Source organism: Eurosta solidaginis, chromosome 2 (genome assembly GCF_040869045.1).
Source record: "Eurosta solidaginis isolate ZX-2024a chromosome 2, ASM4086904v1, whole genome shotgun sequence".
NCBI classification, from domain to species: domain Eukaryota; kingdom Metazoa; phylum Arthropoda; class Insecta; order Diptera; family Tephritidae; genus Eurosta; species Eurosta solidaginis.
The window spans coordinates 12,062,675-12,086,083 of record NC_090320.1 but is presented as its reverse complement, the minus strand read 5'-3'; the positions used below and the strand labels follow the sequence as shown (position 1 = coordinate 12,086,083).

At 36.5% G+C, this 23,409-nt stretch overlaps 1 protein-coding gene across 21 annotated transcripts in view; it reads left to right on the top strand.

The window, feature by feature from the left end:
* Positions 1 to 23,409, top strand: part of Nckx30C (solute carrier family 24 member Nckx30C) — an 849,440-nt gene that overhangs the window by 412,269 nt on the left and 413,762 nt on the right. For 14 of the 21 annotated variants that reach the window (XR_010949321.1, XM_067764396.1, XM_067764401.1 and 11 more), the window contains one exon: positions 22,278 to 23,128. The exons of 1 other annotated variant lie outside the window; for it this stretch is intronic. The gene's annotated coding sequence lies outside the window, so the exon portion shown is untranslated. Of the gene's footprint in view, positions 1 to 3,008; positions 3,119 to 5,875; positions 7,907 to 22,277; positions 23,129 to 23,409 lie in introns of those variants that run through there. 6 more of the 21 variants (XM_067764391.1, XM_067764392.1, XM_067764395.1 and 3 more) reach the window with 4 other exon arrangements.

Here is a 23,409-nt window from a genome sequence, read left to right as displayed (position 1 = left end):
CAATTCAATGTTAAAGCCTATTGACTTTATAATTGTCTTGGGTGACTTAAATCGTCCGCACGTATCATGGACCACCTCCGACCATGGTATTGTACCGATTTCTTCAAAATTTTCCCGCATCGACTTTTTAGCCGAAATAACTGAACTTTGCCTAAGACAGATAAATATAGTTCCAAACATGTTCGGGAGGGTACTTGATTTGGTATTTGTTGATTATACATCAAAATCCATCCTTAGGAGGGGTGACCCTCTTACAGTGCCTGAGGACTCTTAACATCCTTCGCTGGAAATAGTTTACGAAATGGAAGAAAGTTCTCGGAGTTGCACTACCACAGAAAACGGCTCTAGTTTTAGATTCGAATTCGCGAAGGCTAATTAAAATAAACTCAGCCAAATTTTATCTACAGTAATTTGGCCCAAATACGGTGCAGATATTGACAAAAACGTTTCTGACTTCAATGCCATCATTCACGCTATTCTGGAAAGACATGTACCTAAGCGTAAACGTGTTTCCACTGAACTAGTCCAAATATGGTACACCAAAGAACTGAAATCTTTTAAAAACAAAAAATCGCGTTCCTTCAAGCTGTACAAGAAGACGGGTTCACACTCCGACTACATGAAGTACTCTATATTGCGTCATAAATATTTTTTTTAATTTAAACAAAAAGTGTTACAATACCTATCTCTGGGCGATGAAAAAGAAAATAACTTGCAATCCGAAAGCTTTCTATGATTTCGTGAACTCTAAACGTAGGGTTAAAGGGTTTTCTTCTGGTACGAAATACCGTGATGATTTCTCTAGCGACGATCAAGATATTGCTAACTTCTTTGCAAAATTTTTCAAATCTAACTATTCCGCTGAATTAATTTCTTTGTCTAGTGAATACCCGTATCAAATTAACTCACTTAACACAATTAATATTCCAGCAATATCTCCAGAAGAGGTTTTTACATATTTAACGTCTTTGAAGGAATCTTATAAATACGGTCCTGACCTAATTCGCACATGTTCTCTCACAAAATGCGCTGTACACATTTATCATCCCCTAACTGATTTATTCAACATGTCCCTAAAACATGGTATTTTCCTACTGCTCGGAAGGAATCTTTTCTAATACCCCTCCACAAAAACGGCAGTAGGTCATGTGTAGAGAATTATCGAGGAATTGCAAAATTGTCTGCCATCCCAAAGGTATTTGAAGCCATTGTCACCGATCAGCTAACATTTTCCATTTCTACATTGATTGCAGACTCTTAACATGGATTCTGTAAAGGCAAATCTACCATTACCAACCTACTTGAATTCACAACTCATGTTTCTAATGGATTTAGAGAAAAGCTTCACACCGTTGTTATTTACACTGATTTCAGTAAAGCATTTGACAAAGTTTCCCATTCCTTACTTATCCACAAGCTGGATCGACTTGGCTTCCAACCTGGCCTCACCCCGTGGATATCTTCGTATCTCTGCGGTAGAACGCAACAACTAATTTTTAAAAATACTCTTTCAGATGTGATTAATATTCCCTCTGGCGTCCCACAGGGCAGTCTTCTCGGTCCAATTCTGTTCTTGCTATTTATTAATGATATCTGTACCACAATAAAATATTCCAAAATTTTAATGTATGCTGATGATGTAAAACTTTTTAGGTCCTATGCGTCTATTGAAGAACGTCCCTTGCTTCAAGCGGATTTAAACTGCTTAGTGGCTTGGTGCAACGCGAATTCAGTGCCGCTGAACATCATTAAATGTAAATTCATGTGCCTCTCTCGGAGATCTTTGTCAGCAGTCTCTTACGTAATTGATAATTTTTGTCTTGTATCAGTAAATTATTTGGTTGACTTGGGAGTCACGATGGATGCTAAACTTAGTTTCAACCTTCATATTATGACTACTGCCAATAAGGCTAGAAGTGTTCTATCTCATTCGTGAAGAGATGTTCTAAAGAATTTAGTGACCCTTATGTAACCAAAGCCCTTTTTAACACATTTGTTAGGCCGATACTAGAATACGGATCAATTGTCTGGGACCCGCGATATCATTTTATATATATTATATATATAATATTTATGCAGATAGGCTTGAGTCAATACAGAAGCAATGTTTACTTTTTTGTTTAAGGAAATTTCATTGGGACTCTGCGTATAATCTTACACCTTATACTAGTCGGTTAAAGCTTACCAATCTTCCAACTATCGCTAGTCGTAGAGAAATGCTAGGCGTATTATTTATGGCTAAACTACTGAATGGCCTAATTTCTAGCCCCTTTGTTTTGAACGAAGTAAACTTCAATGTCCTATCACGAGTGTCAAGATATAAAAACCTCTTCTTTTGAGGCACTGTAGAACTAATTTCGAATTAAATGAACCTTTTCGGTGTTTTGGTGATGATTTTAACTCTCATTCGAATTCATTTGATATAGCGGATTCACTTTTTGCTATAAGGAAAACTGTCCTATCCTATCTTAACTCATAACAAAATAAAAAAAAACATAAAAAAATCTTTCTATGCTAAAAGCGTTAACTTGTTTAACAATTTACTATATGTATAATTTTCAACTGTTATGTGTATAATACTCAGCCGATGATTTTTATTCTGTAGCTGAGCAGTTTTAGATCTTGACGCTTAACAAACCTCCGCCTATCAACAACTCGTCAAAAACAAATTCCGTGCATCATGCGGATGCGCCCCTCGTGTCGCATGGGCGGGCTTTGGAGGGTATTAATCCGTTGGGTTTATTACTATTATTATTATTAAATCGACTAAATGAACAACCAAAATATAACATAGTACGCAATAATCCATATTTAATTGTGTGGCAACCCTTTTTCAAAATAAATCTGTGGAATTACGGCGTGAGTAAGCTTAATGTTGATTCCTTACTTGGCATACCAAGAGAATAAAAATTCTTCTAAGAATTTCAAATAAGTGACAACGTCTGAGCAACAAGCGTTTCATGCCATTATTGGTCTAACGAATTAAACTTTTTATAAATTTCAAATAGGTGGCAACCTTGTCAGATCCTCATGCATGTCCACAGATAGATAATATAGAATTAAGTACAGTAAACATTTGCAAAATCGCTTATAAATCGGTTAGACCAATTTCTTACGGGTGAGTAACTACTTTTAATGCCAACCCAGCCAGCATTTTTTGAAAATTTTGATCAAAAAATATTTAAATATCATACCCCAAGATAATTAAAAACGTTCAAATTTAAAAGCATTTTCTGTTCGAAAATTAACGTATCGTCGGTAGAAAATGTACCATAAATGTGATTATTCTTGAATAATCATTTATGATTCCTATTTCGAAACGCTTTTTATTCATATTTGATATCATTGTAAAATTGAGCTTTAATAGTTTTAGAGTAATATTTGGCTGCTTTTCACAGTCATTTTCTGATCATATTCGTGAATATATTTCAATCGTTTTGGTTGAGATTTTTGAATCAGTTTTGAATGCCATTATAATGCATTTATTCTTCATACCTCATTGAAAATAGGATACTACATAATAATCTTATTTCATCAGGCGAAGAAAGCATGCGAAAGTGAGCTATTCGAACCACAGCTAAATCGCAAACAAACTTGACCGATATACACCTGCGACTACAACATCCAACATTAGCATTATCGTCTGCATCTTAAAATACGGATACGATGCAGGATGTTGAAGCCGTATCCAGGTATTTATGTCAAGATAGTTTCACTTACCTGGGGTTCAAATAGCTCACAAGCTATGTATTGTCGAATCATTATGTATTTTCTGGGAAGCTGAAGGGTAGAAATGGTTGGGGAAATCTTCGTTCACGAGCAGCATTACATTATTTTTGTCTTGAAGAATATCTTTTGCATAAATAATACAATTTTTATATATTTTTTCTTAGCTACATGATTGAAAAAATATGTGTATGTGAAAAAAATAAGATTTTAATTGGAAAGTAAAATTTCAACAAGTATAAAATTCATTATTCAATCAACAAATATATTCATAAAAGATTCAGAAAGCTGAATGAAAGATGATTATAAATTTTTGATCACCTAAAGTAAACACATTTGATTCAAATATGATTCCAAAATATGATTGAAAAACTATATTCAGTTTTTGATCATCAAAGGTAAACATATTTGATTATTCTTTTTGTTGGTTTTTATGAAATATTAAAATTTAGTCATTAAAGGACTTCAAAAATGATTCCAAAAAGTGATCGAAAAATGCTTTTTAGTTTTTCATCATCAAAAGTATTCATATTTGATTATTTTGTTCAATTGTATGTTAACTCATTATTTAGTCAGAAAGAGTAGTCAAATTGTAATGATATGTAGGGAAATTCAAAATTGAATCACCTAAATGCTGAGATATATTTTTTTATATTTCCAACACGTGCACTAAAATAAAATTTTTGCATTTACATATTACAATATATTTGCAATAACCAATGATTCCCCTAAAAGCATTTTCTGTCGTTATTGTTTTTGCCTCAAAGTTCATTCGGTGCTTAATTACTACATATTGGAGTGCTTTTGCATTTGCCTTTGTACGCTCCTAATATAATCCACCAGCATACTCATGGTTGATGTTCATACATCACTCACTCACTTGCTGCACATTCAGCGTTACTTTCTGCACTGAATATATCTCAAATATATATAGTTTTTCGTTTTATACTTGACTTGCATAGATGTATATGCATGTGTGTGTAAACATATGAATGTATGCTTTAATTTTTTTTAGCCGGAAATTTTCAAGTTACGGAAATATGTTTATTCAGTGTAGCAAAAAGACATGAGGAAAATATAGGAAAAAAAAAAAACAAAATACAAAACAATTTTTGCACAACTGCGCACAAGCATTCATAGATAAACAAATGTTTTCGTATGTTCCGATATCCTTAAAACTGTTCAATAAACTATCTAACGAATTCTGTTCGTTGCTTGCGCTTTACTCATTTTTTTTGTGTATGCAGCATACTTCTAGGCGCAGAAGGTACTTATATACGTCGTCGCGAGAATTTAGGACTCATTTCATGCACGTTCTCCATATATGCTTATATCTAATATAAAATTTGCTTGGAAGTTGGAAATTATAGCAGCGTTATGTTGCAGTTAGCCTGATGTTTGCAAACGAGAATGTTACCCCTATTTCAATATGAGCAAAGCTTAATAAAAGCTTACTCACAGCGTGAAAAGCGCTCAAATTTTTAAAGCATTGTTATATTATTATGTAAGAGTATGATGCAGATTATTGGAATTTTTTTACCTAAGTGATATTGCTAAGTAGCAAATTTAGTTAGTTAGCGCTTGTTACAGGAAAGCACCGGGGCTACATATGTACATCCGGAAAAGGACAATCAACTTCGATAACACTCCCCAAATTTTTCGTGTGGTTATAACAACAACAACAGCGCATGGCTGAAGCGATAACACGGGAAAATCGACCTTCATGCCCTCTTCGAATGCGAGCACTTCTTGGAACAGCGAAAGACCTGCCGAAGTGGCAGATTTGATACGGTCTGCGCATATGTTTGGCATGGAGCTGAATTAGCATGCAACCTGTACCCGAAGTAATGCGGGGTATTTCGTCAGCCGTGGGAGCCTAAATTTTAGTCGGTAGCCTTTCGGGAAATTGGGAAGTTCTACACGCCGTTAGTCTCGCAGTGAGGCTAAAACATACCGGCTAGTGCATAACGCATATTATTTTTACACAAAACGTGAATAAAAAAATGACACAACATAGCATGAAATAACGCAACATAAAATAACATAACGTAATATAATATAATATAATAAAATATGTCGTGACAAAACATAACATAACAAAACGTAATATAATATAAAATAATATAATATAACATAACACAACATAACTTAACGTAATATAACATAACATAGCATGAGGCTAAAACATACCGGCTAGTGCAGAACACATATTATTTTTCCACAAAACTTGAACAAAAAATGACACAGCATACCATGAAATAACACAACATAACATAAAACAACACAACATAACATAATATAATAAAATATGTCGTGACAAAACATAACATAACAAAACGTAATATAATATAAAATAATATAAGATAACATAACACAACATAACTTAACGTAATATAACATAGCATAGCATGAGGCTAAAACATGCCAGGGATTGCCCGGTGAATCCAGTACTCAAAGAACAGTACCCAAAACTTGCGGAAGAGGAACGCACACTCCCCAGGGAAACGCGAGTCACGCTAGCTCAACTTCGATCTGGATACTGTAACAGGTTAAACTCTTACCTATCCAGAATCAACGCCGACATACAAAATGTATGCCCTGCTTGCAATTTGTCCCCACATGACACCAACCATCTCTTTAATTGTAATGTGGAACCAACGCCTCTAACACCCCTCGCATTATGGTCCACCCCTGTTGAAGCAGCAAGTTTCCTTGGACTCCCGTTAGAGCATATTGATGACAATTTGTGATCGGTCGCACCTATTGGATGGGGCGAAGCACTGCTACAACAACAACAGGCTAAAACATGCCGGCTGGTGCATAACGCATATTATTTTTCCAAAAAACTTGAACAAAAAAAAAATGACACAACATAGCATGAAATAACACAACATAACATAAAATAACATAACATAAAATAACATAATATAATATAACATACCATGACAAAATATAACACAACATAGCATAAAGTAACACAACATAAAATAACATACCGTGACAAAACATAACATAACGTAACTTAACGTAATATAAGATAACACAATATAACTTAAAGTGACATAAAATAACATAACGTTCCATATCGTAAAAAAATACTTAAGTAGTCAAAATACACTTCTGGTTAGAAGTTAAACGTTAATCAAACCATCTGGCAATTTGAAAAACTTAAAAGTAGCAAGGAGTGAGCGTTGGTAGTGGGACAATAGTTGTATTTACTCACAAATTCTTTATCATATTACTTGAAATGCAAAAACGCTTTAGTCAGCACAGGGTTGCCATTTAGCTCTCTCATATATGAGTGAAAGTATAACTCTTCAATAAATCGAGTTGTTTTGTATATGCCATTGTTCTCAAAGAAATTAAAAGCTTCGCACCATACCAACAATATTATGCTCAAATCTACAGCAACTCGTTTTACGCGCTCCATCTATGTAGTTAGTAAATCCTTTTGCGACTTGCTTTCACTTTCAAAATGAAGGCATAGATATAAAAGCTCCTGTTTTTGTTTTTTTTTTTTTTTTTGTAAAAAGCTTTTGCTTAGTTGTAAAAGCTCTCAAACATGTCATGTGCGCACACACGAAGTATAAATCGACTAACCGACCGATTATTTTAACGATTATATTGTTATTTGCGCTCCTTTTACCGCCTTTGCCGCTATATATTTTGTTGTATGTTGCAAAGACAGATGTTATTTAGTTGCGGTCGTGCTTCATTTTATCCACTTTTAACATCAATTCTCTTTTGCACACGCTTACACGCTTACACTTGCTGCAAAGGACACAATTTACAAACACATTTAAATAATAACTGATTGGCTGTGCTGCTTTGCTCGTGGTGCTGAGTAGGTAATAGTATCGTGCTTTGCGGAGAATTAAGTCGCGTGCCGCAATAGCAGCAACTAAAACGCGCACCGAAATACACGGACGGTCAAAAAACGGTGTTGTGCTAAAAACAAAGTGTAGATACTTATTTGAACAAAAAAAAAAAAAAGTGTTAGAAAAAATTGAAACTAATGCGTTGTAGTGAATTCATTTTTTAAAGAAATTTGGTGTTTTAAATAAATATTTAGCAAAATTTTGGAATAATAGTTGTAGTTAGTGCGTTGTAACTTTATTTTCAGTGAAGTGATACAAAAAGTAACTTTTTCAAGAACGCATGAAAGCAGATTTGTGAAAAAGTAAGTAAATTTCAAAAATTTCCGGTTTGTGTTTAAAATTTCCATATTCAGTTATTTAAATGAAATATGTAGGTGGTGAAAAATATCCAAAAATTTTTTTTATATAATCAAGTAATAGGGTAGGCAGACCAAAAAACAGCTACACTAACAAATACAAAAAACAAGAAAAATGCTAACAAAAACAATAAGAAATAATTTTTCAATGCAAAAACAAAACCGTGCATGCCAAGCGTGTAACCAAAAATACAAATTTTTGGGTGTGTGAAAGGGATATTAACGAGGCACACAAATACATAGAAGCACAAAGCATTCGATGTGCACACACACACTACAACAATCAAAACGTCACTGGCTACTACTTCGTGCATTATGCCAGGCTGCACCCACCGCACAAAGTGCGGGTGTATGACTTACAGTCTCGGAGTAACGTTAAAAACAAAAAACCGATTTAATGCTTTGCCTATTCTGTTTCTTGGCTACAAAAACATGTATGTATGTGTGTGTGTGATAGTAAAAAGGTACGCATCTCTGTATGTATGCAAGTACGTGTTCATATTTTACGCGTGTTGTAACAAAAATTTTCAGGAGGAGTCAGCTATGAAGGTGTGAAAGTGTTTGTGCACATTTAGGTGGTGCGGTACTTTTGTTAGGTGGGGCGCTCGAAGTTGACAAGTAGGAATGTTTGTTGGTGGAGCTGGATGCCTTGTTTTCGCTTAATGACTTGTAAAGTGGTAAAGGAAAAGTGTGAAAACTCAAAAAAAAAAAAAAAATAAATAAATAAATAAAAAATAAAAAAAATTGGAAGAAAGCAGAAAAATGGTATAGCAAAAAAAAAAAGAAAGCGCGAATAATTAAAAGAAGGGAAACTAAAGTTTTGAACAATTTTATGAATATCTATCTAGCAAGCTTATTAGAAACCGTGATTGGGTAACAGGAACAAATAAAATTCTTAGAAGTCGTGGCAATTAGCGCAGGAAGAGCACAAAACGTAACGCTAAAAATACCGCAAATGTTCTATTAAGTAAATCGAGCCATACCTGTGCACATCTCGCGCAACAAATATAAAATTCGCTTATCAAATATCAACAAAAATCAGCTGTTCTATCAATCAATTAAAACTTACAGCTTGCACTGCCATCTAGCGTATGATAGCAACTGCCAGTAATGCAGTGCAAATATTTACAATAGTGCCATAGCACAAATAGATTTCTTTATGTGCTCACAATCGTTTATTTTTAACAAATTATTTGAATAAAATATAGCTTAACAAAAGCACTACGACAAATAATGCCCAAAGCACGCTAATAGCACGAATCTCCATCTGTACAACCAAACCTTTATTTATAGATTTGGATTCCAAATAAGAACGGAAAAGGGACCTGCACATAAAACCAGCAATTAGAAATAATACATAAGATGATACGAAAAGAAAAGAAATTATTATAACTGTTTTATACGTGGACTCAACAATTTTCACAAATCTTTGAACTGTCCGCTAGGGTTCATGTCGAGACACTCATTCCAAATTGTTATAGGAATTTCCAATAAGCAAAAAATCAAGAGTGCGAAAGTTGTGGTTTTGAAAATACCAACAAAATTTTCCAAAAAAGAATTGGCAACTAAACTCTTCTATTTTATTTGCGATATATAACGAAAAATACTTCTCTAAATATAGCACCACCAGCAGAAATCAAGTCTTCCTCCACCTGCTTCTCTTCACCTGAGTTGGGGAATTCCTCTTCGCTGCTTTCAAACACGAGTGTCTATAAAAAAATCCTTTAATGGCCTGAACTTTTCTCTCGAAACCCCAAGAGCCATCTCACCTTTTCTCTACATCGTTCATGATTCCAAGCCAAACATCAGTAGCGATATGATAAGCGACTTGTAGAGCGTGATTTTTGTTTGTCGAGAGAGAACTTTAGTTTACAATTTCGTACGCAGTTCAAAGTAGTTTTCGTTGGCAAGAGAAGTTCTCCATCTCCGCTCTCACAAGTACTACGTCCTGTCCTCATTTACCTCAAGACCCACTTTTTCGCTTCTTTGTCTAATCTAGCGAAGGCACAACGCATAGCGCGTTTGTTCAGGCCATTAATATCAATATCATCAGCATACTCTGATTGAACGCTCTTATAATAGATTGTATCATCACTGCTTAGTTCTGTTTCTAGAACTATCTTCTCCAGCATTATGTTTAAGAAATCACACGCCTTGTCTGAAGTCTCGTTTGGTTTCGAATAGGTCGGAGAGATCCTTCCCAATGCTTATGGAGCTGGTGGTGTTGCTCCACGTCAATTGGGCAGAGCTTTATTACTTTTTCAGGAAACTTAAATTCAGACACAGCAGCTTACAAGCAACTTCCTTTCACGCAGTCAAAAGCTGCTATGAAGTCGACAACAAATTGGCGAGTGTCGGTTCTCTTATCGTGTGTCTTCTGCAGTATCTGGTGCATTGTGAAGATCTCGTCGATAGTAGATTTACTAGGTCTAAACCCCCACTGAAAAGGTCCAATTAGTTTGTTGATTATGGACTTCAGTATTTTGCACAGTTCGCTAGTTAAAACCGTGTACGCCATGTCAAGCAGACTGATTCCGCGGTAATTGGCAGGATTTTACTGGAACGTCGTTCTTTTGTATTTGTCAGAGTACGCTTAAGCTTCAATCTGGAGAAATGCGCTCATCTGGCCAGATATGGCTAAGGGTTGATGCATGCTCTTTAGAAACTCTTCGCCCCGGGATATTGCCATTCTAACTTCATCATAGTCGTGTGCCGGAACGTGTTTTACATTATCTGCGATTGGGGTATCTTCTTCGTCGTGTTCTCCCTCACTAGCTAGCAATGAGAAGAAGTGTTCCCCTCCACAACTTAAGTACACTCTGTACATCGGCTACCAGGTCGATTTTTATCATTCCCGCAGGAAGCCACTAGAGTCTTCAAACCTTCAGTCATCCGTCGGATTTGTTGAGAACACTTTCGGGAATTATTCCTCTGAGCTCCTCGCATTCACTTGGCCTCAATGTGGTTATATTAAATCGTTCCCGAGATAGTCGAGCTAGTACCTTGATGGTGCTTGTTGCCAGAACGTACCGGATCTATGTTTATACGGCAAGGGACCATCAACATCGATAACACTCCCCAAAAACGAGTGTACTTATTGCTACAACAACAACAACAACACTTCAGAAAGTGAATTCCTCTCACAAGGCTAGTGCGGGGCGATCTCCACGCTCGTCGGCATTACATGAAATATTTTTTGATATCAAATTTCAAAACATTTAGCAAAATATGATTTGGTTTGGAGCGGCATCTAGGGCCGTTGTTTTTCTTCCTAAGTTGTTGCTTCCCAAGTGTCTTACTCACGCCTACGGTGAAACACATGAGTCTCTCCCAAGCAGTCGCATCTTCTATGTCTTTTGTTGCAAGGCGTATGACAATTTAAAGAACAATTTTAGCCAAGTGTTGGCATACTTTTTTTGTGCTATCATTAACTGGAGTATACATGTACTTGAAAAGTCATATTGTAGTACAGCTTTTATAAACCCAAGTGGGCAGGATATATTATACGCATTACAACAACACACTAACATGTACCCTACCTGCATCATATGCTTGCATACCCATACACAGCTGTATCTATTAGATTATTTTCGAGCAAACATCTGGTGACAGCAGTAATCACATTGACAATTACTTGACAACTGTGTGACACTTGTACCTGTAATGCGACAAATGGCTGTTAATACTGTTGTTGTTATTGATGCCTTTATAGAGTATACGGTGTCTTTCTCAAGTGTGTATTGAGAGCTTGGCAGTAAAATGCTGTATAAAAAATGTATGAAGTGAACCTACAGCTGCTGCTAAATGTAAGTAAGTTCTTAGAATTTTACAGCAAATCTCATACTACCCTGCAAAAAATCGTGCAACTAATCCCTAAAGAGATTTGTCTCCGATTAATCTCTTTTGTTTACATTTGGGCATAATTGATCCTCTTTAGTCCCTTTCGGGTATAGTTGGGATTAGTCAGTTTGAAATCTATGTAACACATTTTAAGAAATAAGACTACAGGTGATTGAATCGAATTTTTTAAGAAAAATGCGGAGCCCTACACTGAAAGAAAAAGACTGGTAAAATCAATGAAAATACGGGTAAATTCAACCGGAATTCTGTCAATTTTTATACATCGCAACAAGATGTTGAATCAACTGCGCACAAACCGTTGATTCATAATTGACCGTTTTAGTAGTCAAATAAACAAAAAAGTGTTTCATTATACTTTACCCATAGTTTCGTTAAATTAACAATTATTACTGTCGCTCTAAGAATTCCAATAAAAACTGTTAATATGAAAGGGATTTCTGTTCTTTTGAAATTACCAGTTCAAGCTGTTAAATTAACAGATTTTATTTTAAGATGAGACTAACAGCGAAAGCCATAGAAATTACAGAGATTTCTAGATTAATAGCGTAAACTTTTACATCAACAGAGTTTTCTGTTCATATGACATTAATACCTGTGGAAAAAATAAAAGCCGGATAAATATATATTTAAACTTACGTAGTTTTTTTTTATTTGTATAAATTATACATAAGTACATTTCATTTCTACTGATTTTATTGCTATATTTAGTAATATTAATTAAAATAATAATAACTTAAATCTGAATTCAAATAAACAAAACTTGTTCCGAATTACCATCGACAGCTTTGTACGACAGTATATTGCCATATATATACGTAAATATATGAATACATAAATACGCATGCTTGCTACATACATATTCACACACGCGTTAGTACATGCTCTAGCGAAAATAACGTCACTGTACCGTTTGTTAAACCACATTGGCGTCGGTTTCAAGAACTTTATTTCAACTTTTTCTTCAAAAACTTTCATCATATTGTTATATTATAATTATATTTACATATATTTGTGTACGCACATTTGATATAAAATGTTTCCATTTCCTTAGAATTTAAAACAAAAATCGGACAAATAAGTACATATGTATGTATGTACTTACTAACCGAACTTCAAATGGGCGTACATCAAATATGCTGGCACACATTAAACATTATACACTTTATTAGTTTGTTTTATTAAACGCACTTTCAACAAATTTTAATTTTTATAATTTATTTAATTTATAGTTTTGAACTTCTCCGCGCGTCACTTCGCGTTTCACATAGAAATGAAAATAGTAGTCACGAAACTGATTCTCAATTCTTTCAATTGCATCTCATTCTCAATTTCTTCTCTCGCATGTAGCGTTGCCTTACTTGATTGTTTCATTTTAAATAGAGAACTTGTACGTTATAGAAAACTAAAGAATCAAATCGCGGGAAGGTAATTCACCACTGGAGTAACTTTACATGTAATTATGCAAGTTTAATTCTCGAAACACCTTATTTATTTTGAAGCGATTCCAAAACAACTGAAACTTTTATGCTGTCGGAAACATCAAAAGATTAAAAAAGGACGTTTTTATTATCTTATTGTATTCGTTCACGTGAGTGAAAATTCGTAAAAACTTGAACAAAGTGTTACTAACTTCGGAAAATTCCTGTTCGTTCAAACAAAATGTTTGCAACAAGAGGGCTCGATTTTGCGTTTCGCTTGGAGGAGAAGTTGAAAAATTGTACCCGATAAATAGTTGTCCCGGTATCGCATAATTTTTTGCAGTGTAATGTACAGTAGGTAAATTCAAAAACGGGTTTTGTCGTTTTATATTGATAACTGAAAAACTAGTTTTTTGTTGCCCAATTTGTGTGGTTGGTTATCTTATTTTGGTGTTTTTGTTTTTAACAAGGTTGCACCATCGTCATAAGTACAAAGTAGAGAGCGCAGTGAGCGTAAAATTCTAAATTTGCTTATGCATTGACTGTTGTTCGCTGTTGAAATGACCAGTGAGATCAGTTGTGTTAACAGAAAAATCAGATAGATTGATTAGGAATCTGTAAATTTTGTTAACTTAAGAGCGACAAATTCTCTTCTGTTGAAATGACTAAACTAATTTGTTCGCTTGACAAAGAAATCGGTCGAATTAACCATAATTCGATCAATTTCACCGAATCTCCGTTAAGTCAAGAACAACAGATCCGAATTGTTGATTTTACTAGCACCATTTCTTTCTTTTATACCGAACCTAAATTATTAGGACTTAAAGACTACGCCTGAGTTAGGGTTACATTTTCTAAGAATATTTCTTATTCCTTTTTGAAAAGAGGCCAAACACTTACATAAAATAGATTTGGTGGCTTCGCAAACGCTTCGATTGTGTTTCTGCCATGAAAAATGCGACTGTACCATATTTGAGTCCTTATTGAAACGAAAAGGGACTAGTCTTCATATGTGCTCATATGGGTACAAAGGGCATTGATCCTATCGATCCCTTTCGGGCACAAATGGGTGCAATTAATCTTTTCATAGGACATGTTCAGACAAAAGGGAAGAGTTCAAACTTATGCAAAGAGATCAAAACTGGCATTGGTCGCATACTCCTTTGCGAATAGTTCATGGTTCATCCTAGACTAATCACATTTTTTTCAGGTTAATGCAGATGTGTTCGTTTGTATGTGTGTATATGTGTCTATAAGCTATAAGTAAGTGTTGCGATGCATTGATTATGCACACAAGCAATAAGTGGCAGAAAAATGTTTAAATAGGCACTTATTGAGAATTTGATTTGAGAATCCTGATGTGAAGAGTAGCCAACAGAGAATTTAGAATTTTGATTTGGTGATAAAATAGCATAGCAAAACCTTTCTGGAATTGCATGTATTGCAGCGGTGCTTTATAAGTGCTGCACGTTTTGCCGTTTTATAACGCTTCGAACTTTTATGTTGTTATATTTAATGGGCACGATCAGTTAAAAAATTTTCATTTGAATATTTTAAAGAAATTCAAAGGAAAAGGAAAAGTTGCGAGGGCGTGAAACAAAAACACGTTTGAGGAGGGGTTGACCGTGGGTAGCGTAATGCCAACACCGGGAATTGCCAATTGTTGTCTCATCTGCCAATTCCTTGACAGAACCAAATGGCGAACTGTAAAAAAGGTAGAGAGACTAGGTAAATTTCTGATTATTTTTAGCCTAGAAGCCTGAGTCTAGCTCTGATAATTTGAGGTTGAGCAGTTAAGACACTTGGGAGGAGATGATATCTCTTTGTGTTGCAGTAGCACGCCTTGGTTGGGCATGTCAAAAACTTACTACACGTGTGTACAGCGTTTTTCTTTGATTGGAGAATGTTTCTGTTTTTATTATCAGGAATAACAAAGAAGGGCAAAATGGGTTTGTAGACATTCGCTTGGTATACGAGTCCCTCATTTTGGAGCTTTTCGACAAAAGCATGTATTTACCATAAGCGCCTATGGATTTGGAGGTTTAGACCTCTGTATAGCTTCCGATTTATCTGTGCGCCTCTATGATGCTTTATTTTCTGACCTCATCTACTGAAAGATGCTTCACAAGCTGCCGAAAAAAGATACGAAGAGATACGTATTGTTGAGCTCAACATGGGCTTGCCTGCTGGCCTAAATTTACTCACATAGCTGTAGTGGCTGAAGGCCCTTAGGTAGTTTTTCATACAGTTTGGTTGTGAGGATTAGCAAAGCGCGAAATATTTCGTTGAACTCCTTTTAAGTATCGTACATACCGTTATGAAGCATGCCGCAGCCTTTTTCAGGCATCAGTCGGAAGGGGGGAAATCTGATGGAACGCTGAAACATCCCCAGTTAATAAAAGGAATAAATTTTCGGGTCCCTGTGGTGACGAAGTCGGCTAATCAATCAATTCAGGAGCGTATGTCACTTGCTACTGTAAACATCGACTGCGATTAAGAGCAGTTTATAAGTGCGGTCTAGGTTTCGCTTTCATTTCCAATTCCGGTTTCCTTGCTTTAAATTCCTTTGTAACTTCTCTGCAAATCGCAATCTCATACCTTCAGCTGAATAGATCACGGTATGCCTCTATGCCACTAAGAATTTATCTATTCGCGCTTAAACATATTGAATTGCACGGTGCGATTACTAGGGGTCCGTCGCCCATTCCTTTGGTGCCGTCTTGATATTTTGTGTTAACATTACAGCCCTAAAAAGTTCGCAAATTCTATCTGGTGTTAAGCTTTACGTTGCAGCGATGTGCATGTTAAGGAATTTGTAAATGATTGGTAGGCCAAAACGTCTAAGAAAGTGTCCTCGACCAAGTTGGGAGTGGCGTTTAGTCAGTGTTGCGTACATGTCATATCCTGGCATATTGGTATATCTATGTATAAGTGGAAAATAATGCTAGAAAAAAAAAAAATGGAACCAGAGGTCAGAACTCAAGGTATTGGTGGACAAGGTGTTAAGAAAAGTTCAACGATCTGCAGTGGTACGGCAATAGCGTGGTAAGGTCATGCTTTTTAAGAGACTTTTAGCGTGATATGAAATATTCAGTGGCATCTAATAGAAGGATTTAAAATGGTGTGTGAAGTAGTAGCAGAAGTTTTTGTGACACTATCGACCACGTGCATATGTATGCGTCTTCTGGCCCCCAGCAAATAAAGTATTACTAGCTTTCTTTGAAAGCTATGCGGCTCTTTGAGTCGATACAAGTTTGCAAAAAAATTTAGTAACCGGACTTAGCCTTTCCATGTTTTCGACTCCTGAGAATCAGAACACACAGGGCAACTACAGGTGTTAGAATGGCATCTAACGGTTGTTAATGTCCCAGGAGCCTAGTAGGTTCGTACACCTCGGAACTCATCAAGGACGGCATCTTCCAGCACTGGCTTAGCGAGGTTATCAATAGGGATTGATACATAATATGCCAGGTGGAGCATTTACTGTGCGACATTTCAACGCATTGTCGTAATAAATCGAGGTTTTGCCTGAAAAAGAGGGAGAGAGATTTTAGATTTTCTAGTTCTCAAAATTTTCTTTTCTGAGACTATTTTCTATGGAAAATGTAGCTACACCTGTACGAAAAGTGATTATATGTATTGCGGTAGCATTTATTACACCTTTTATATTATCATATTACGCTTATCACTCACACATTCACCTCAATTTCCTCTCTACACATTCTTTCTAACCCTGTCAGACACCATCCGCCCACAACGGTTATGCATTGATTGTATCTCCTCGTATGTTATCTTGTGAGCTTCTGTCCTGATACGATTTAGAGTATGACTTGAGTTTGGTGTGAGTGAGTGAATGCATGCGTTTTTACCAACCATCCCTAGCCAGCTCTTACTACAGACACTTTAAATTTATTGCTGTTGACATTTTTATTTGTTTGTATATTGCGCTTATGGTTGCTGTTATGAACACAAATGGCATTTTTTAAATTGTCCCATTTAAATTTTTGTGCTCTCACCCACAAACACAATTATTAGGAATCACATTCTCATTTACCTCATTCGCCGTTCTGCTCTGCTTTACTTAAATCTTCTCCGTATTTTTTATTATTAATACGCATGTCTTTATTTGTTTTTATTGCTATTTTTCTAGGTGTATTTGTTTTATGCATGTATTAGTATTTTTTATCATACATTTTGTTATTGTTGCTTTTATTATGTGGTCAACTGAGATTGCGTAACACTGTTGGGTGGAGAATTCGTAAACTTTGTATTTCACTTTGCAATTATTCGCGCTCTCAGATTTCTCGCACTAATGCAAGACACGTGTTATCTGCTTAAAATACAGCTATGTGTTTTTCTAGTCGTTGCTCTTGTTGTTTTTAGTGCTATTATATATGTATATGTAGAGCTATTTACCAGCCCATTACAAGAACAACAACAAAACAATATCAGCTGTTCTATGTTGCTGTTTATGTATTTATGTGAGGAGAGAGCATATTTTGAGAGCCATTTGGAAAAAACTTCTATCTTGGACATAATTTGACTAAAATTTTAAACTAATTTTCAAGATAAGGTGGAGGATAGGGGGATACCAGCCGCAATGATGATAGTGATTCAGAGCGGTTTCTTTATAAAGAGCAAACGGTCGATCCGTTATTAGTATCACATAGAACTCTCTCCGACTCTTATCCAGCCGTCAGGGAGCCATAATATTTGTAGACAGTGTGAGCTTGTCAGTATACATAAATGAGAAGTAAAAATATCAGTGTCTGACGGGTGCAGTCGGTCAGCGAATAGGTAACTTATTTTCGAGATGAACAAAAAAATAAATGTAGTACGGGATATAATTAGGTGGCAGCTTTTTTCCATTATTTTTAAAATATAGTGTCAATTATCTACCGGTCGATTTTGTCATATTCATTCCTAAGGCCCGCAGAAACTCTCATGTATCACCTAAGGATTTCAGGCCAATCAGTCTCTCGTTATTTCTTCTTAAGACGTTTGAGTGGTTGATTGACCCGTACCTATGGGAAAGGATTCCTCGGGGGTTACTGTCGGTTTCACAGCATGCCTTCATGTGGATTGGCGGCCAACCCGGCAAAAGCGGAATTGATTCTTTTTACAAGGAGATATGAGATGCCCGATTTCAGAACTGCCTCGACAGGAGGGGTACCGTCGGTAATTTCTAATAAGGCTAAATATTTGGGGATTGTTCTGGACAAGAAACTGTACTGGAGACCTAATGTGGAAGATAGGGACAGGAAGGCCGCGGTTGCTTAGTACTGATGAAGGGGGGCTATCGGAAAGAGATGGGGAATCTCGCTAGGAGTAGTACACTGGCTTTATGAGATGGAGGTCAAACCGATTCTGCTGTATGGGGTGCGGGTCTGGTGGAAAGCACTGGACACGGCGAGCACCTCCAAAATGTTAGTGTCAGTGCAACGGACGGCGCTGATCGGTATCAGTGGCGCTCTCAGAACAACACCTACCTTGGGACTGAATGTCATGCTGGACATATATCCAGTAGATATTGCGGGAAAGGTGGTCGCGGCGCGGTCGTTAGTCAGGCTTCGTGATATGGGCTATGTACTTTCTGACTTCGGACACTAGCCTTCTTACCAGTTTCGACTTTACCCCAGACAGGACGGACTATTGTATGCCAATAACTGCGCCCAATACAACTTTCACCCCTGTCATTCCACCGAGAGAGGAGTGAGGAAGAGAAATTATCTGGGGCTTGGGACCGGTTAACTTGTTCACGGATGGGTAGAAGTTGTACGGAAAGGAAAAGAGACCCCCACTCTTGTCAAGAGCTAAATGTAAGCCGCAAGTTTAAGTTGGCTGATGTATATTCCCAGCGGAAGTTGCTGCGATTAAGGATGCGGTGGATGTAATGCTATCCAGTGCTACTACGGTTAGGGAATTTAACATCTACTCTGATAACCAAGTGGCTATCAAAGCCTTGAGCTCAACTACAATGCGATCGAGGCTGGTCTGGCAGTGCCTGACCTCGCTTGCGATTGCATCGAATTATTTTAAAATTAAGACTGTCTGCGTTGTTGTTGTTGTTGTAGCGATTAGGCCACTCCCCGAAGGCTTTGGGGAGTGTTATCGATGTGATGGTCCTTTGTCGGATACAGATCCGATACGCTCCGGTAACACAGCACCATTAAGGTGCTGGCCCGACCATCTCGGGAACGATTTATATGGCCACATTAAACCTTCAGGCCATCCCTCCCTCCCCACCCCCAAGTTCCATGAGGAGCTTGGGGTCGCCAGAGCCTCGTCTGTTAGTGAAACGGGATTCGCCGCTCGAAGGCGAGGTTGACAATTGGGTTAGAGAAGCTATATATTGCGCTACACAACCCCTTGAATCCCGATTGTCTGCGTCGCTGGCCATAGTGATATCCCGGGTAACTGTCAAGCGGATCTCTTAGCCCGCATCGGTACAACTGAACCGGATGAAGATGGCTGTAGGGATTTCGGGATTCCGCTGGCCACCTGTTGATTGCTCCTCCATAGCTGGACCTCGAGTCAGCTCAGCAAACGTTGGGCGGACACCACGTCTTGCAGGGTAGCAAGATCTTTCTGGTCGAAAGTGGATGGCAGGACGTCTGCTGAAATAATTCGGTTCACTAAGGCTTACCTATCAATGGTCATTGGGATTCTGACAAGGCACTGTCCCATGCGTATCCATGCGGTACGTCTCAATATACTGGAAACTCCATCCTGCTGTAGCTGTATGGAGGATGATGAGGTGGAATCACCCAATGACTTTATGCGTGATTTCCCAGCTTTTGCCAGAACTAGGCGAAAGTACTTTGGTCGCGACTCACTTGGATTCATCCAAAGTTGAGATCGGTATCATTTGGAGCTTTATCGTTGCTACCCAACGATTCTCTAAGTAGCTATATCTACGTTACCGTTATTTTATTGCATGTGGTATCACAACGGACCTTCATCTTGTCCAAGTGAGCTCCCCTTATTAGGGCAGCTACCACCTAACCTAACCTAAGTCGATATCCGTTTTGGAATATAAAATGAATTTAAGAAAATGTAAGGAGGAAACTGCGAGTTGTGGCAACCTTTTACCTTTCGTTTTACCATTCACAGTTCCTTGTACTCCAAGTTTTTAGCATATGCTGAACTGACTTAGTCTAAGCTCACTCCCTAATTCTCTATTTAGTGTCTGATTGCCTTTATATAGACTTGTATGTTACGCATCACTATACCCTTTAACGAGTAATGGGTAACTGCTTGCATTTTCTTATCACACCGTGAGCAAAAATGTTTTACTTATGAGTAGACATCTAAAAGAAAAACAAAATAAACATTATTTCACCACCACAACATATCTCATCAAAACTTATCACATTATACCAACGCGTCATATCGCAACAAGTATTTTCAAAATATTTATGAAATTCGCATCAAGCGTACTATATTTGATAACATTACCTCAAATACAACTATGTTAAATGTATAGGTATTTCATCATATACGATATTTTATAATTAATTTTATAAGATAGTATAATCATAATATTAGATCATATCTTATCATGTAGTATCGTGTTTTAGCTAAATTAGCTAATTTGAAAATATTTTCGTAGTTGAGACATCAGATCATATGCGTCAATGAGGTTTACCTATTGTCATCAAATCATATTATTTGACACCTTTATCGCAAGATAGTTATTCACTTTTTTTTAACAACATATTTTTCCATTTAAACGCGGTTTAGATCTAAGTGTACAATATCACGCATACCAAACTACAAATCTTCTCCGTTCAGACCTTTACGTAATCCTCCTTTTACAGTCACTTGACATCGTAACACATCACAACAGACACATGATATGTCACAAATATATGGGCTTTAAAGTATTTGAAATCATATAACACTAATAATCGCACTGAAATCATTGCGCTATCTTCACAATCACATAAACTGATGTAAAAAAAAAATTACGCCGCATATTTTTAATACAAATGGAGTGTTGTCAAATCACTATACCGCTTTTCGTTACGCAGAATAGAAAAGAACTAAAAAACATCACTTCGTCACTTTCGCATGATATCACGTTGCGCGTTCATATTGCATGATATCTCATCACATAAATGCCTGATATAAACATTAAAACCCACATATAAATAATCCTCTATCACATCATATCGTTTCGTATCTAAACACTCATATCGTATCTGTATTTGTTTTCCATATCACATCAAACATTTTGAAAACATTCGAAGTATTATCACATCTTTCATTACCAAGTGTTTTTGTTTTATCGGCCTATTGATAAAGAATTCAATGTTCGAAATGAGCTCAAGGCCAGAACAATAATTTTTTGCAATGATTATTGTTTTTTTTTATTTTTCTATAATTATTGTTCTGGCCTTGATCTCATTTCGAACCTTGAATTTTTCATTACACATGATAAATCTCGTCACTTTAGTTCCCAAAAACCGCATCATCTCTTTTTGATTATCTTGTATTCAAATCTCACATATCAATATAAAACATCAACAAAAGAATAAAATACAATATCACGCACCTATCACATCACCAATCCTAAAACTAAGACAAAGGGTTTGCCAATACTGACGCACGTATATTTCAAGATCACATCATATCAAAGCGAATGCTATTTGTACACATCACATATCATTACATCATCATGATCACCTCAATCGAAGGAAGATAGAAGAGAAGAAGAGTCTGACGGAGAATAATGACAATGGTTACGATGATGTTGATGATATTGATGAAGAGAAGACGCCTACTGAAGCGAGGAAAAAAACGTATAGGAATGCGCGAATGAAGACGAAGTACAGTTAATGTCATAAACGTGTACATTCAAATTTTCATGCTGCGGCTAGTACTGATTATTTTGTCAGCCGATAAGGCTACTATGTAAATTTAAATAATAATAACTCAAACTATTTTGGGAAAACCTTAATTTGCTCCTAGAAATATGCAATGATTCCTGAAACGTATGTATTTGATATTTAAAAACACTTTTTTTCTGTTTTCAGAAAATCACTAAATTTTAAATATAACGAACTTTGCCAAATGTTAAATAAAGACTCAGAAATTCAATCAAATACTCCACGAGCACAATGTGGGTGTGAGAGTTCTGCAATGAACAAATCACTCAACTCAAAAGAGAGAGCGGAAAAGCTACCTTTTGTAACTTTCCAATGAAAAAGCTCCCATAAAATACTACGGTTGGAAGAAATGAAAAGGCAAACAAACAATGCCGGGCCTCCCACCTAGCGAGTCGAGCATTTAGTATGTGAGTACTCAAACAATGAGAGAGCGCACACCTGCATGCGCCGCTTTAGCTACGCCATAAATTATGCTATAAACGACGACACATAAAATTCACCCAATCGACCAGCAGCAACGCTGAGCGTTTCAACGCTTAGACACTACAATATGAGAACACGAACAGTGTGGAACAACCTGAACCGAAAGCCGCGCATAGCAGCGTGCTATTGAAATAAATTAAAAAAAAGTTTTGCAAGTGAATTTGTGCAAATAATAATAATAGATAACAAAGAAAATATTATAAAAATATTAAAAATTATTTAAAATGCAAGCTAAATACGCAAAAGTCTTGGAAAACATAATAAAACAACTAAATATATAAATAACTTGTGCATTATTGTGGAATTTTGCATAACGCCTAAAAGTGTGCTGCAAAAAATAAAAAATTAAAATTGAAAGCAGCGAGCAGAAAAAGCCAGAAAATGTAGCAAAAATGAAGTGAATTTTTACGGCTGCTACACATGTAAAAGTGTTTGTGTGTGGTGAGCGGTAAAAATTTAGAAAAAGGTATCTAATGCCGTGTGCACGGTCTATGCGCCATGCAAATGAATAAAAGGTGAAACAATTTTTAGAATAATAGTTATCAGAAAAAAAGCTTGCATACTTTTTAGCTGGGCTACAGTCCAGGCCTACTTTGCGCTGTTAGCTTGCGTGTGCTCGTGCTTGTGCGTCTAATTGCGGGTTCTCTTTTCTTTACAGCACCGCTTGGTGGGTTTGCATCTCAAGATGTAGAAAAAAATTCACTAAAATCGCGTGCGTGTATTAAACTCTACTGTATGTGGGCGTATGTATGTGACTACAAGTTAAATGTAGCGTGTACGAGCTTGTGTGTGTGTT